The 17302-nt window shown below is 40.7% G+C and overlaps 1 non-coding gene across 1 annotated transcript; it reads right to left on the minus strand.

Moving 5' to 3' along the window:
• Nucleotides 1-2544: 2544 nt before the first annotated feature.
• Nucleotides 2545-2619, minus strand: Trnas-uga. Its single transcript has one exon. It is a non-coding gene; the product is annotated as a tRNA-Ser (tRNA).
• Nucleotides 2620-17302: the final 14683 nt, after the last annotated feature.

Below are 17302 nucleotides of genomic sequence, written 5' to 3' on the forward strand. Positions count from 1 at the left end.
CGCTTAATTTTTTCAGGAATGAAATTTACTAATTTGAAGTCAGTAATATTTCAATTTAGTATTTGTTCAATAGATAATTTGAAAGTGAAAATTGCAGTTCAAATGTGCATGGTTTGGAAATGATGACCTGAAGGGCAGGGAGATGAATGTTTTATATAAATACAGAAAGAGTTTCAGGCTGGATTTGTGAAGTAGACAGTGCAGAAATGATCTCTTCATGTATAAAAATGTGTAATTACTGTGAATATGTGTGTGTGAGAGGTTGTGTGGGTGTGAGTGGTGTGTATCACAAATTCAAAGTAAAAACCTTCATAAAAATAACAAAACTGAAAATACAAAAATGTTGAAGCACTTGGATTTTATTCTTGGTATTCTATTATAGACAGAAATATAATAAACAAAAAGAGCACTGATGATAAAGATTAAAAAATACAGTTTGATAGATTACGAATGTGATAGGGAAAGCAAAGTATTTCAAAGCCTGTTTTGACTTTTAATTTGTTGTAAAATAAGTATAACTGAAACATTTCAAGTGTGAATGACAATATGAATAATTTTTATGCAATAGACTTCACTAATTATTGTGTTACAAATCGAAAAAAAGCAGTATGTAATGAAACTGGGCATTGTTGGTGTACCAAAATGCTGAGGCATTAATTCTTCAGCTTGAATTTGTTTGATATGTGGGGTTTGTTTAACACACTTTTGTTTCACAATCAGAGATGTGTTGGTTTTTGTAACCCCATATAAATAAAATGAATCATAATGTCTTCAATGACTTTTTGTTGTACAGTCCTCAGTTGCCCTTATTATTAAGTGATGCTTCACTATCACTGAAGATTACTTTGTAATAAAACATTTTTCAGATAGGAATCAATTATTGTAGATGGTTTACACTTTTTTAAAACAAGGAAAACAATCACCAGTCACCATAAAGATAAAACTGAGAGTGGTGCTCACTAGAGATGACCTTTTAAACTCTGAACTTTAAATTACCCATCATAAAGAGGCTGTTAATGGTACATATCAAGTGTGTATCACGTATTAATGAACTCTTTTACTCTTCACTGCGGACACACTTGGAAATTTCCTGTTGCCCCAGGTGCAGACCATTTTTTTTAAAAATGCTAGCAAGTATGTAACAATACGTTCCCTGACCAAGTACCTTAATCACAAAGTCCACTGAAATAAAAATAAATGAAACCAATTATGTATATAAAATTTTACATTACACTCGCTTTTAATGAAAAGACCTTTTTTATCTCCTAAATTATTATTCAGTAAATGTATTATGTTGTCTCTGTTTCTGCGTCTGTTGCTGCTTTTCACAAGATTATTGGTGATGATAACTATAACAGCGATTAAATTGACACACTGTTGGCTTCTGTATTGGTTGTTTAGCTGACATTTGATTTTTCTGACATTTTGCTATCACTAGTGGCAGGCAATGTCAAAAACTTCACCCTCCATTGTTGGTGGTGAACTGGAGTGTAGTTCACAGCCACAGATTACAAATGTGTATCACCACTTGCTATTTGCAACTATCATTTGATGCAACACGGTAACCCAGGACTTGAATGAGACTTTCACTCTGCAGCGGAGTGTGCGCTGATATGAAACTTCCTGGCAGATTAAAACTGTGTGCCCGACCGAGACTCGAACTTGGGACCTTTGCTTTTCGCGGGCAAGTGCTCTACCAACTGAGCTACCGAAGCACGACTCACGCCCGGTACTCACAGCTTTACTTCTGCTAGTACCTCGTCTCCTACCTTCCAAACTTTACAGAGGCTCTCCTGCGAACCTTGCAGACCTAGCACTCCTGAAAGAAAGGATATTGCGGAGACATGGCTTAGCCACAGCCTGGGGGATGTTTCCAGAATGAGATTTTCACTCTGCAGCGGAGTGTGCGCTGATACGAAACTTCCTGGCAGATTAAAACTGTGTGCCCGACCGAGACTCCAACTCGGGACCTTTGCCTTTCGCGGGCAAGTGCTCTACCATCTGAGCTACCGAAGCACGACTCACGCCCGGTACTCACAGCTTTACTTCTGCCAGTACCTCGTCTCCTACCTTCCAGACTTTACAGAAGCTCTCCTGCAAACCTTGCAGAACTAGCACTCCTGAAAGAAAGGATATTGCGGAGACATGGCTTAGCCACAGCCTGGGGGATGTTTCCAGAATGAGATTTTCACTCTGCAGCGGAGTGTGCGCTGATATGAAACTTCCTGGCAAATTATAACTGTGTGCCCGACCGAGACTCGAACTCGGGACCTTTGCCTTTCGCGGGCAAGTGCTCTACCAACTGAGCTACCGAAGCACGACTCACGCCCGGTACTCACAGCTTTACTTCTGCCAGTACCTCGTCTCCTACCTTCCAAACTTTACAGAAGCTCTCCTGCGAACCTTGCAGAACTAGCACTCCTGAAAGAAAGGATATTGCGGAGACATGGCTTAGCCACAGCCTGGGGGATGTTTCCAGAATGAGATTTTCACTCTGCAGCGGAGTGTGCGCTGATATGTAATTTCTTGGCAGATTAAAACTGTGTGCCCGACCGAGACTCGAACTCGGGACCTTTGCCTTTCACGGGCAAGTGCTCTACCAACTGAGCTACCGAAGCACGACTCACGCCCGGTACTCACAGCTTTACTTCTGCCAGTACCTCGTCCCCTACCTTCCAAACTTTACAGAAGCTCTCCTGCGAACCTTGCAGAACTAGCACTCCTGAAAGAAAGGATATTGCGGAGACATGGCTTAGCCACAGCCTGGGGGATGTTTCCAGAATGAGATTTTCACTCTGCAGCGGAGTGTGCGCTGATATGAAACTTCCTGGCAGATTAAAACTGTGTGCCCGACCGAGACTCGAACTCGGGTCCTGTGCCTTTCGTGGGCAAGTGCTCTACCAACTGAGCTACCAAAGCACAACTCACGCCCGGTACTCACAGCTTTACTTCTGCCAGTACCTCGTCTCCTACCTTCCAGACTTTACAGAAGCTCTCCTGCAAACCTTGCAGAACTAGCACTCCTGAAAGAAAGGATATTGCGGAGACATGGCTTAGCCACAGCCTGGGGGATGTTTCCAGAATGAGATTTTCACTCTGCAGCGGAGTGTGCGCTGATATGAAACTTCCTGGCAAATTATAACTGTGTGCCCGACCGAGACTCCAACTCGGGACCTTTGCCTTCGCGGGCAAGTGCTCTACCATCTGAGCTACCGAAGCACGACTCACGCTCGGTACTCACAGCTTTACTTCTGCCAGTACCTCGTGTCCTACCTTCCAAACTTTACAGAAGCTCTCCTGCGAAACTTGCAGAACTAGCACTCCTGAAAGAAAGGATATTGCGGAGACATGGCGTAGCCACAGCCTGGGGGATGTTTCCAGAATGAGATTTTCACTCTGCAGCGGAGTGTGCGCTGATATGAAACTTCCTGGCAGATTAAAACTGTGTGCCCGACCGAGACTCGAACTCGGGACCTTTGCCTTTCGCGGGCAAGTGCTCTACCAACTGAGCTACCGAAGCACGACTCACGCCCGGTACTCACAGCTTTACTTCTGCCAGTACCTCTGCACACAGGCTCGGGACCGAGTTCGAGTCTCGGTCGGGCACACAGTTTTAATCTGCCAGGAAGTTTCATATCAGTGCACACTCCACTGCAGAGTGAAAATCTCATTCAGGAAACATCCCCCAGGCTGTGGCTACCATGTCTCCGCAATATCCTTTCTTTCAGGAGTGCTAGTTCCTCAAGGTTCGCAGAAGTGCTTCTGTAAAGTTTGGAAGGTAGGAGACGAGGTACTGGCAGAAGTAAAGCTGTGAGTACCGGGCGTGAGTCGTGCTTCGGTAGCTCAGTTGGTAGAGCACTTGCTCGCGAAAGGCAAAGGTCCCGAGTTCGAGTCTCGGTCGGGCACACAGTTTTAATCTGTCAGGAAGTTTCAACCCTGGACTTGTTCAACTAGAGGCTTTCCTCTTTCTTGTTGAAGCTATTGCCAGATTTGTGGATCTATGTGGTGTCCTTGAACAAGCAGGTATGATAGCTCTCATCCGAGGTGCTGTGGCTCACAAATTTGGCTTCTGAGCAGTATGAGCATATTAATCATCCCTTTTTTATGGCTCAGGCAGCTTGTGCAGGCATCTATCCATGTGTGTTGGTTTTTCAATACATGCTGCGTAGCAGGCCCTCGCTATTCCTCGTAACCAGCACATCTAGAAGAGGTAACTGTTGGTCCTTTTCTACTTCAGTAGTAAATTTTATGGTGGCATAGAGACTGTTCAGATATCTAACAAAAGTCACTAAGCAGTTCCTCACCAAACCTCCAAACAATGTAGACATCGTCAACATGCTTGTACCGTGCCTTAGGTTTATAAGGCACCAAGTTCAGTGCCTGTGTTTTGAAATAATTTAACAACTGATCAGTCTCTGTGCCAATATAAAACTTCCTATGGAGGTAGAAATGGACCAACAGATATGCTTTTTCGATGTGGTAGTTGCAATAAATGGTGAGAATGTGGGACACAATGTGTGTAAAAAACTGACACTGGTGGACCTTTACAAACTCTAAAACCATCACATGAATCAGAAAAGAGGGATAATCAACATGCTTGAAAAATGCATAAGATAAGTATGTGAGCTGCAACATCTCGGTTATGAGACGTAACACGTGGAAAGCATTCTGAGAAGCAATGGAAACGCCACAAGTTGCATATGAAGTGTTAATCTAACACACTGCTAAATGACACATTGGAAGAAGAAATATCAGCCATGGCCTTTTTGCCATACATCCCCAAGGTGACAAACACAATCAGCTGAACATTTTGCAAACACGGCAGTAAAACTATTTACAAACTGACCAAGAAGATCAGTGTGTCTCAGATGTCTAAGAACAAAAGGGGCTCACTTGCAATGTCAGGAACATACTGCATACCCTGTACACATGAAAATGCCTCAATTGGAATGACTGATTCATAAATACAAGGATCACTGATAATGAGCAGTAATCGAAGTTGGGACAGGTGGAGAAATCATTCACTGTGGAGCATGCACTGTGTGAGACTCACTGCATAATAAAATTCACCAATACGGGAGTTCTTGCTGTGGAGTAGAGTTACAATACCTGTTCATTCACAAAAGCTGTAGAGATCCACAAACAGGAGAATAGCTGCAACAAGAAAGAGGAAAGTCTCAAGTGAAAATATCCCAGTTCCTGTGCTGCAGTGAACTACAGTTGTATGTAGCAAGGGGAGAACCACAGCAGTAATAACCAGGGAAAGCCCTGAGATGTTGGAGCGACAGGTACGTAATCATGATATGTGGCCGCAAACTTGACGCAGGCAAACACCAGCAATGGAGATTGAATTTGACAGAGCTTGTAATTTGAGCTGCCAAAACAGCAGAAAAATCTTCAAAAAAATGTCGGACAAAGAAATAGACTCAGAAGCAATAGGCAGTTTGTCAACTATTGGCCACAAAAGCTCAATAATTTTTGTAATGGTTAGATTGTTCGGTATCTAGAAAATTTTACAAGATTTGTTGTTAGAGTTGTGTAAAAAGCATTGTGCAATAGTAGTGTGCTCTATCATGTACATGTAAGTCTCCCACGGCAATGCAGAAAGTAGAAATGCGCAAAACTTTCGACAGCATCATTCAGACCTGAAGTCTGTATGGTCTACACCAAATGTGTCTTACAGATTAATTTGACTGCAAATGTAGAGTTGGCATAAAGCAAAAGTAGCGGGCTAAATCATAGGCATATATCTGTTGCGTAATGTAGAACATCTGTACAGAATCGCTATAAGTGAGCATTGGAATAAAGAAAAAAATTAAACATTGTTAGATTATTAATCATTAAACTCTCAGCTTGAGGGAATGATCTTGGAATATTTACATACATTAAACAGCCATGTCACCAAGTCTAACTACAATAGTGCATGAAAGCCAATTAAATTTGTACAGTAGAGCAGCTATCAGGGCTACCAAACTTACCTCTACTCAACAGATCAGTGAACCCAGTTATGTATCATACTCCAAAGCTGACAGTTGTTTGTGCCCATTCTAGTGACAGTAAATCAGTCAAGCATATTTCAGTTTCCTTGAATGTATCAACAGTGAGACAGACAGCCTTCTTCAATAAGTCACGTTTTCTTTATAGAATGAGTGGACATAGTCATTTGTGGTTCAAACACAGTGAAATTATTAAGGAAGAAAATGAGGTGGTGGGGACAGTATTATGGTCAATGTAATGTTTCTGTTCCACAGTTTAGGACCATTGATCTGTCTCAAAAGACATTCTTAACTGATTAATCTATGAATTTATACCTGCAGATCACATTGTTTGTGTTCCCTGGGGAGAAAGGTATCTTTCAGCAAGATAACATTCCTTGCCACACAGAAGTGTCCGAACTGCTGGAGGAACCACAAGACTCAAAACACTACACTTACTCATGAATCCACCAGACATTATCCCAACTTAAAAATACGTGAGACTAGATTGGTCAACATGTTACCCATATGAAATCTCTGCCATGTACCCTTCTACCGCAGTGGCAAGCCCTCCATGCAGCATTACTCCAGTTACCAGTGGAGACCTTTGATGACCAGACTGAGGGACTTAAATCTCTTACAACTGCTGAACATGTTGTAAATGGAAGTTAGGGAGAACACTAGCTACTTCTTAAAATAATGTCTCAGTCATATGTGATTGACATCGAACTTTTATTTCTCTGTGACAACCAAGATTCATTCTGAAAATAACAATCGTGTAAAACATTGGGTCTGCTTCTATGAGGTGAATATTGCAGCGTGCTTTTCTAAGCAAGATTTTATCATTAGTGTCTGTTTTCAGCTTTTTATCCTTTTGCCAAAGCAATGACTTTATTACTTAATTGAATAAGTACATTAGATAGTGTTAATGCGATGAACAAAACTAAGTATCCTTTTTATTAAACAAAACACTTTGCTTATAGGCATTTCACTTGAACCTGCAAATTTTATAGATGTGTACACATTTCAGTTTTGTAGTACGTAATATTGCAGGAATTTCAATTCCTTTTATGGGACTTTGTCAATTTCAAACAGAAACAAAAATCTGCACACACATGTCAAATCAAATACTGAAAAAACTTTAGCAGCTTGTCTGTACAGTTGAGGATGTTGCTCTTGTGATAACATTGTGAATCCTTGGACTGGACAAACAGGTCCTTGAGCTGATTGCTACATTGTAGGTCTTTCAGTTCAAGTTGGAATTAATGAAGCACATTAGCAGCCAAAAGTGAGAACAATGTCGTAAACAAATCAAAAGTCTTCCATCATGTAAAGTCTTTCCATTCTTTAATGTCTCAGGCTGATGACGTATTTCAATTGCTGAAATATAATCAGTCATGTGGGCCACAATTGACTGCCTTGAGTTCTGGAAAATGCTACTTGTCATGAAGATGAGCTTTCCATAGGTTTAATTTTTGTTTGAAAGCATCAGTTCTGCTGGCCACAACTCAATGAATTTAAATAATTGGCAATGTCGACCACATAAGTAGGGTCAGCAATCCAGTGATAATAACAGTGATGTTTATTCTCTTTTCCATTCATCTATGGGGATGTAGCATTGTCTTCTCACAAATTAAGGAATCTTTTCAAGACTTGTGCTCGACTTAACTTTGGCATAATATGGAACATTTGCATATTCAGCTTCGACATCAGCTGTTAATGTACAATGTCTTAATCCAGGTGACTAAATGTAGTTCACTGTATAGACAACAGCCTCCATTATATCATCTACATTAACCTACTTAGGACACAACACCACTTGGTGTACCAGGTAAGGAAATGGAGATGTTGAAACCCCAACGGACTTCATTTCTCATTTATTAAGGTAGCATCAACACTTTTCTCTCTCCACAGTGCAGATTCCACTCCACTCTATTCCAAAAGAATCACATACCTTATCTACAACATCAAAAATACACTCTCCAATAATAATGTCCTTAAATGAGACTAAACACAAGATCTCCTCCATCACCTCTGGCTTAGTGTTTACCCTTCGCATGCAAATCACCAATAAGCTGTGTCTGACATATCACCGGAATCATCAATTGTGATGGAAAATCCTATGAATTTTGATGCCCTCTGAGTCAGTTGATTCCTTATATCTTCAGCCATATCAACAATGCCCCCCCCATGAACCATGGACCTTGCCGTTGGTGGGGAGGCTTGCGTGCCTCAGCGATACAGATAGCCGTACCGTAGGTGCAACCACAACGGAGGGGTATCTGTTGAGAGGCCAGACAAACGTGTGGTTCCTGAAGAGGGGCAGCAGCCTTTTCAGTAGTTGCAAGGGCAACAGTTTGGATGATTGACTGATCTGGCCTTGTAACAATAACCAAAATGGCCTTGCTGTGCTGGTACTGCGAACGGCTGAAAGCAAGGGGAAACTACAGCCGTAATTTTTCCCGAGGGCATGCAGCTTTACTGTATGATTACATGATGATGGCGTTCTCTTGGGTAAAATATTCCGGAGGTAAAATAGTCCCCCATTCGGATCTCCGGGCGGGGACTACTCAAGAGGATGTCGTTATCAGGAGAAAGAAAACTGGCGTTCTACGGATCGGAGCGTGGAATGTCAGATCCCTTAATCGGGCAGGTAGGTTAGAAAATTTAAAAAGGGAAATGGATAGGTTGAAGTTAGATATAGTGGGAATTAGTGAAGTTCGGTGGCAGGAGGAACAAGACTTCTGGTCAGGTGACTACAGGGTTATAAACACAAAATCAAATAGGGGTAATGCAGGAGTAGGTTTAATAATGAATAGGAAAATAGGAATGCGGGTAAGCTACTACAAACAGCATAGTGAACGCATTATTGTGGCCAAGATAGATAAGAAGCCCACACCTACTACAGTAGTACAAGTTTATATGCCAACTAGCTCTGCAGATGACGAAGAAATTGAAGAAATGTATGATGAAATAAAAGAAATTATTCAGATTGTGAAGGGAGACGAAAATTTAATAGTCATGGGTGACTGGAATTCGAGTGTAGGAAAAGGGAGAGAAGGAAACATAGTAGGTGAATATGGATTGGGGGACAGAAATGAAAGAGGAAGCCGTCTGGTAGAATTTTGCACAGAGCACAACATAATCATAACTAACACTTGGTTTAAGAATCATGAAAGAAGGTTGTATACATGGAAGAACCCTGGAGATACTAAAAGGTATCAGATAGATTATATAATGGTAAGACAGAGATTTAGGAACCAGGTTTTAAATTGTAAGACATTTCCAGGGGCAGATGTGGACTCTGACCACAATCTATTGGTTATGACCTGTAGATTAAAACTGAAGAAACTGCAAAAAGGTGGGAATTTAAGGAGATGGGACCTGGATAAACTAAAAGAACCAGAAGTTGTACAGAGATTCAGGGAGAGCATAAGGGAGCAATTGACAGGAATGGGGGAAATAAATACAGTAGAAGGAGAATGGGTAGCTTTGAGGGATGAAGTAGTGAAGGCAGCAGAGGATCAAGTAGGTAAAAAGACGAGGGCTAGTAGAAATCCTTGGGTAACAGAAGAAATATTGAATTTAATTGATGAAAGGAGAAAATATAAAAATGCAGTAAGTGAAACAGGCAAAAAGGAATACAAACGTCTCAAAAATGAGATCGACAGGAAGTGCAAAATGGCTAAGCAGGGATGGTTAGAGGACAAATGCAAGGATGTAGAGGCCTATCTCACTAGGGGTAAGATAGATACCGCCTACAGGAAAATTAAAGAGACCTTTGGAGATAAGAGAACGACTTGTATGAATATCAAGAGCTCAGATGGAAACCCAGTTCTAAGCAAAGAAGGGAAAGCAGAAAGGTGGAAGGAGTATATAGAGGGTCTATACAAGGGCGATGTACTTGAGGACAATATTATGGAAATGGAAGAGGATGTAGATGAAGATGAAATGGGAGATATGATACTGCGTGAAGAGTTTGACAGAGCACTGAAAGACCTGAGTCGAAACAAGGCCCCCAGAGTAGACAATATTCCATTGGAACTACTGACGGCTGTGGGAGAGCCAGTCCTGACAAAACTCTACCATCTGGTGAGCAAGATGTATGAAACAGGCGAAATACCCTCAGACTTCAAGAAGAATATAATAATTCCAATCCCAAAGAAAGCAGGTGCTGACAGATGTGAAAATTACCGAACAATCAGTTTAATAAGTCACGGCTGCAAAATACTAACGTGAATTCTTTACAGACGAATAGAAAAACTGGTAGAAGCCGACCTCGGGGAAGATCAGTTTGGATTCTGTAGAAATGTTGGAACATGTGACGCAATACTGACCATACGACTTATCTTAGAAAATAGATTAAGGAAAGGCAAACCTATGTTTCTAGCATTTGTAGACTTAGAGAAAGCTTTTGACAATGTTGACTGGAACACTCTCTTTCAAATTCTGAAGGTGGCAGGGGTAAAATACAGGGAGCGAAAGGCTATTTACAATTTGTACAGAAACCAGATGGCAGTAATAAGAGTCGAGGGGCATGAAAGGGCAGCAGTGGTTGGGAAAGGAGTGAGACAGGGTTGTAGCCTCTCCCCGATGTTATTCAATCTGTATATTGAGCAAGCAGTAAAGGAAACAAAAGAAAAATTCGGAGTAGGTATTAAAATCCATGGAGAAGAAATAAAAACTTTGAGGTTCGCCGATGACATTGTAATTCTGTCAGAGACAGCAAAGGACTTGGAAGAGCAGTTGAACGGAATGGACAGTGTCTTGAAAGGGGGATATAAGATGAACATCAACAAAAGCAAAACGAGTATAATGGAATGTAGTCAAATTAAATCAGGTGATGCTTAAAGTAGTAAATGAGTTTTGCTATTTGGGGAGCAAAATAACTGATGATGGTCGAAGTAGAGAGGATATAAAATGTAGACTGGCAATGGCAAGGAAAGCGTTTCTGAAGAAGAGAAATTTGTTAACATCGAGTATAGATTTAAGTGTCAGAAAGTCGTTTCTGAAAGTATTTGTATGGAGTGTAGCCATGTATGGAAGTGAAACATGGACGATAACCAGTTTGGACAAGAAGAGAATAGAAGCTTTCGAAATCTGGTGCTACAGAAGAATGCTGAAGATAAGGTGGGTAGATCACGTAACTAATGAGGAGGTATTGAATAGGATTGGGGAGAAGAGAAGTTTGTGGCACAACTTGACTAGAAGAAGGGATCGGTTGGTAGGACATGTTTTGAGGCATCAAGGGATCACAAATTTAGCATTGGAGGGCAGCGTGGAGGGTAAAAATCGTAGAGGGAGACCAAGAGATCAATACACTAAGCAGATTCAGAAGGATGTAGGTTGCAGTAGGTACTGGGAGATGAAGAAGCTTGCACAGGATAGCGTAGCATGGAGAGCTGCATCAAACCAGTCTCAGGACTGAAGACCACAACAACAACATCAACAATGCAGCGTTCCACTGTGTGACAAGAAAGTGACACTTGCTTAAAGTTTGACTGTTGGATTGTACACAAAACTTATGCTGCCTTTAATATATTTTCTTCAACCCTTTGATAGCTGTTGAAATATTAGCTCATCATCATGCTCTGCTGCTCCTCAGGTGTTGTTGACCAATTGAAGTGCAGCCTCTGCGTTCTCCTTCAGTGCTACTCATGAGTTAACTCATGGCTCCTAATGCATCGCTGATAGTTAATCATGAGTATAGGCACCCTACCAATCAGGGACCCGAGTGCTGCCGGCGAGTACACCTGAATAGGAGAGGGAAAGATAGATTGGCTGAGCTGCTTGCAGAAAATGTATGGTGGAGTGCCATCGCACAAAGCAAGATCCTTTGGTTACTTGTGTCAGAGAGGTATCTTTTTGAGGTGAGAATCGGGCTTCAGGCACCCTGTTTTGAAAGAAGTCACTATAACACAAGAGTGCCAGAAAATGGTTAAGAATGCACAAAAAATAATGTCAGCTTATTTCGTCAAAATATAAATAATAATGTAGAACAGCTTATTGTCTGTTTGGAAAATTAAAAGAACTTTGGAAAGACAGATATCCTGTGCTTCTCTGAGCACCACATATCCATAAGGTTAAGTTCTTGTTGTTGTGGTCTTCAGAGACTTGTTTGATGCAGCTCTCTATGCTACTCTATCCTGTGCAAGCTTCTTCATCTCCCAGTACCTACTGCAACCTACATCCTTCTGAATCTGCTTAGTGTGTTCATCTCTTGGTCTCCGTCTACAATTTTTACCCTCCACGCAGCCCTCCAATACTAAATTGGTGATTGATCCCTTCTTCTAGTCAAGTTGTGCCACAAACTTATCTTCTCCCCAATCCTATTCAATACTTCCTCATTAGTTGTATGATCTACCCATCTAATCTTCAGCATTCTTCTGAAACATCACATTTCGAAAGCTTCTATTCTCTTCTTGTCCAAACTAGTTATCGTCCATGTTTCACTTCCATACATGGCTATACTCCATACAAATACTTTCAGAAACGACTTCCTGACACTTAAATCTATACTTGCTGTTAACAAATTTCTCTTCTTCAGAAACGCTTTCCTTGCCATTGCCAGTCTACATTTTATATCCTCTCTACTTCAACCATGATCAGTTATTTTGCTCCCCAAATAGCAAAACTCCTTTACTACTTTAAGTGTCTCATTTCCTAATCTGATTCCCTCAGCATCACCCGACTTAATTTGACTTCGTTCCATTATCCTCGTTTTGCTTTTGTTGATGTTCATCTTATATCCTCCTTTCAAGACACTAACCATTCCGTTCAACTGCTCTTCCAAGTCCTTTGCTGTCTCTGACAGAATTACAATGTCATCGGCAAACCTCAAAGTTTTTATTACTTCTCCATGGATTTTAATACCTACTCCAAGTTTTTATTTTCTTTCCTTCAATGCTTGCTCAATATACAGATTGAATAACATCGGGGGTAGGCTACAACTCTGTCTCACTCCCTTCCCAACCACTGCTTCCCTTTCATGTCCCTCAACTCTTGTAACTGCCATCTGGTTTCTGTACAAATTGTAAAAAGCCTTTCGCTCCCTGTATTTTACCCCTGCCACCTTCAGAATTTGAAAGAGAGTGTTCCAGTCAACATTGTCAAAAGCTTTCTCTAAGTCTACAAATGCTAGAAACATAGGTTTGCCTTTCCTTAATCTATTTTCTAAGATAAGTCGTATGGTCAGTATTGCGTCACATGTTCCAACATTTCTACAGAATCCAAACTGATCTTCCCCGAGGTCGGCTTCTACCAGTTTTTCTATTCGTCTGTAAAGAATTCACGTTAGTATTTTGCAGCCGTGACTTATTAAACTGATTGTTCGGTAATTTTCACATCTGTCAGCACCTGCTTTCTTTGGGATTGGAATTATTATATTCTTCTTGAAGTCTGAGGGAATTTCGCCTGTCTCGTACATCTTGCTCACCAGATGGTAGAGTTTTGTCAGGACTGGTCCTCCCAAGGCCGTCAGTAGTTCTAATGGAATGTTGTCTACTCCCGGGGCCTTGTTTCGACTCAGGTCTTTCAGTGCTCTGTCAAACTCTTCACACAGTATCGTATCTCCCATTTCATCTTCACCTACGTCCTCTTCCATTTCCATAATATTGTCCTCAAGTACATCACCCTTGTATGGACCCTCTTTATACTCCTTCCACCTTTCTGCTTTCTCTTCTTTGCTTAGAACTTGGTTTCCATCTGAGCTTTTGATATTCATATAAGTGGTTGTCTTTTCTCTGAAGGTCTCTTTTAATTTTCCTGTAGGCTGTATCTATCTTACCCCTAGTGAGATAAGCCTCTACATCCTTACATTTGTCCTCTAGCTATCCCTGCTTAGCCATTTTGCACTTCCTGTCGATCTCATTTTTGAGACGTTTGTATTCCTTTTTGCCTGTTTCACTTACTGCATTTTTATATTTTCTCCTTTCATCAATTAAATTCAATATTTCTTCTGTTACCCAAGGATTTCTACTAGCCCTCATCTTTTTACCTATTTGATCCTCTGCTGCTTTCACTACTTCATCTCTCAAAGCTACCCATTCTCCTTCTACTGTATTTCTTTCCCCCGTTCCTGTCAATTTTTCCCTTATGCTCCCCCTGAAACTCAGTACTACCTCTGGTTTAGTCAGCTCATCCAGGTCCCATCTCCTTAATTTCCCACCTTTTTGTAGTTTCTTCAGTTTTAATTTACAGTTCATGACCAATAGATTGTGGTCAGAGTCCACATCTGCCCCTGGAAATGTCTTAAAATTTAAAACCTGGTTCCTAAATCTCTGTCTTACCATTATATAATCTATCTGAAACCTGTCAGTATCTCCAGGCTTTTTCCACGTATACCATCTTCTTTTATGATTCTTGAACCAAGTGTTAGCTACGATTAAGTTGTGCTCCGTGCAAAATTCTACCAAGCGGCTTCCTCTTTCATTCCTCAGCCCCAATCCATATTCACCTACTACGTTTCCTTCTCTCCCTTTTCCTACTACCGAATTCCAGTCACCCATGACTATTAAATTATCATCTCCTACCTGAATAATTTCTTTTATTTCATCATACATTTCCTCAATTTCTTCATCATCTGCAGAGCTAGTTGGCATATAAACTTGTACTACTGTAGTAGGTGTGGGCTTCGTGTCTATCTTTGCCACAATAATGTGTTCACTATGCTGTTTGTAGTAGCTTACCCGCATTCCTATTTTTTTATTCATTATTAAACCGACTCCTGCATTACGTGTATTTGATTAAGTAAGTTACATATAAAAGATTACATTATAGCATCTTACTCATGCAGGAGTAATACAGGAAAAGGAGGAACTGTTACACATACAGGGTGACAATTATATTAAAAAAAAAAATTAGTTACAAACTATGGCATGCACACACTTTATTCATCATGTAAACATCACTACAGATATTCGGATTTAGGTTATGACATGTTTGATATGCCTACCATCATTTGTGATGATATGGAGTAGACAAGTAGCAAAATTCTGCATGACCCACTGAAGTGTCGGAACATTGATGCTGTTGGAGACTTCCTGAATGGCCTGTTTACAGCTCAGCAATGGTTTTGGAGTTATTGCTGTACACCTTGTCTTTAATGTAGGCCCACAAAAGAGAGTCACATGTGTTCAGATCTGGATAATATAGCTGCCTATCAAGGCCCATGCCAATGGTGTCTGGGTACCCCAGAGCCAGAATGCAGTCCCCAAAGTGCTCCTCTAGGACATCAAACACTCTCCCACTTCAATGAGGTTGAGCTCAGTCTTGCATGAACCACATCTTGTCAAAATCAGGGTCACTTTGGATAATGGGGATGAAATAATCTTCCAAAACCTTCACCCACCATTTGTAGTCCCCGTGCCATCAAGGAGTATCGCACTGATTATTCCATGACTGGGCATTGCACACCACATAGTCACCTGTTGAGGGCAAAGAGCCCTTCTCGATTGTGAAGAGTCCTTCTTGATTGTGAAATGTGGACCCTCAGCCCCCAAATGTGTCAGTTTTGCTTATTGAAGATCCCACTGAAATGAAAGTGGGCTTCGTTGCTAAACCAAACCATACAGTGCATACTAATTCCCATCATGCCCCATGGCCAACTATGCAGTTTGAACATCCTAATGCAAACCGTTCAGAAGTTATGATGATTTTATTTCGTATAGTTCGTAGGGACAGGGCGACCCCATTGCCCAGTGGGAATCTATTGCAATCAGCCACCCGAGTATTGGTAGGAAAACCATACCTTAGTGGGTCGGGAGGAAATGCTAACCTGAAACCCTGAACATCTAGGGTTGTGCCTCTGTGGTTAACAACTGTAGATTTAAATCGGAGCTTGCTTCACCCAAAGTTAACCACCTTCGAAAGTCATCCATGGAAAGGTCTTTTAGGAAAAAAATTCCACCATCATGTCCAAGAATGCAGGAGAAGGCTACATTGGATTTGGTGGCTAGCCACCTAGAAGGCGTCAATGATTCGGAGCATTGGCAATCATCCATTCTTATGCCATTTCATAAGAAAAGGGTCAAATGAGATCAGATCAACTACACTGCAACTCATAATATTAACTCTCTGATTAAAACAGGAAAACTAAAGAATTTGATGGATAAATTACATAAACAAAAACTTGTAGTAGCAGGACCCCAGGAAATGAGAAATACCACAGCAGAACCATTCAAATCACAAGACTACAGAATTTACAATGGGAAACCTGGAATAAGGGTTATGAGAGAATGTCCCAAATTTGGAACTGGGTTTATAGTTAACGTGAAAATAATGGATTTGATGATCTATTTTCAAGCCATCTCCCCTAGAATTGCAACTCTGAGTTTAAAAGCATCCGACAAAATTCATACCATCATTAATGCCCATGCCCCTACTAATGAGAAGAATTTTCTAACAAAGGCTAGGAAAGAAGTGGAAAAGTTTTGGGATCTCCTTGACCAAACAAGAAACCAATTAAATATTAACAATGTTAAGATCCTGTTAGGGGACTTCAATGCCCATTTTTGGAAGAGAAAAGAAATATCGGAATATCATTGGGAAATAGGTTCCACATAAACAAAAAAATAAGAATGGTCAAAGACTTGTTGAACTCTGTAGGGAACACAAACTGATCTCAAAGTCCACATACTTCAAAAGGAGGCCAAGCAAACTTAAAACATGGAAACATCCTGACTGGCGAATGGCAGCTGGATCATGTATTTATGGACAAATTCTTCCACAGAGAAATCTACAATGTTAAAGTATTAAGAGGAGTAGATACAGGTTCAGATCATTACATAAACGAAAGAGGAAATTCGATCCCCACCAATTAATTAGAAATGATAAATATAGAGAAGTCACATAAAACTGACAGATAATTTAGAAGAACTGGTTCAAATTCTCAGGCAACAAGCAAAAAATTTAGCCCCATTGAACACATGTAAAAGACATGTCTGGTGGAACTCAGAATGTGACAAAATGCATGAAGAAAGACATCATGCATGGTTAAAATTTCAAACGCACAAAACAGAAGAAAATGCAACCAACCTCAAAAATATCAGGAGAAAGTTCACACAAATTATCAGGCAAACCAAGAGACAATCACAGAAAGATCTAATCAACTCAATAGAAGAAAATTACCACAAAACCACTTGCAGAGCCTTTTACAGAATGTTTGGAAGAGAATTACAAAAATTTGACCCTCCCACATTAATGCTGAAAAAGGAAGATGGAAAAATGGCACATAATGACAAGGGAAATGCTGAAATCATGGCAAAAACATTTAGTAAACTTTTGAATCGTGGAGAACCCCAGGAACTTTTAGCAATTAATACAGACAA

This window comes from Schistocerca piceifrons, chromosome 3, assembly GCF_021461385.2.
Source record: "Schistocerca piceifrons isolate TAMUIC-IGC-003096 chromosome 3, iqSchPice1.1, whole genome shotgun sequence".
Classification (NCBI taxonomy): domain Eukaryota; kingdom Metazoa; phylum Arthropoda; class Insecta; order Orthoptera; family Acrididae; genus Schistocerca; species Schistocerca piceifrons.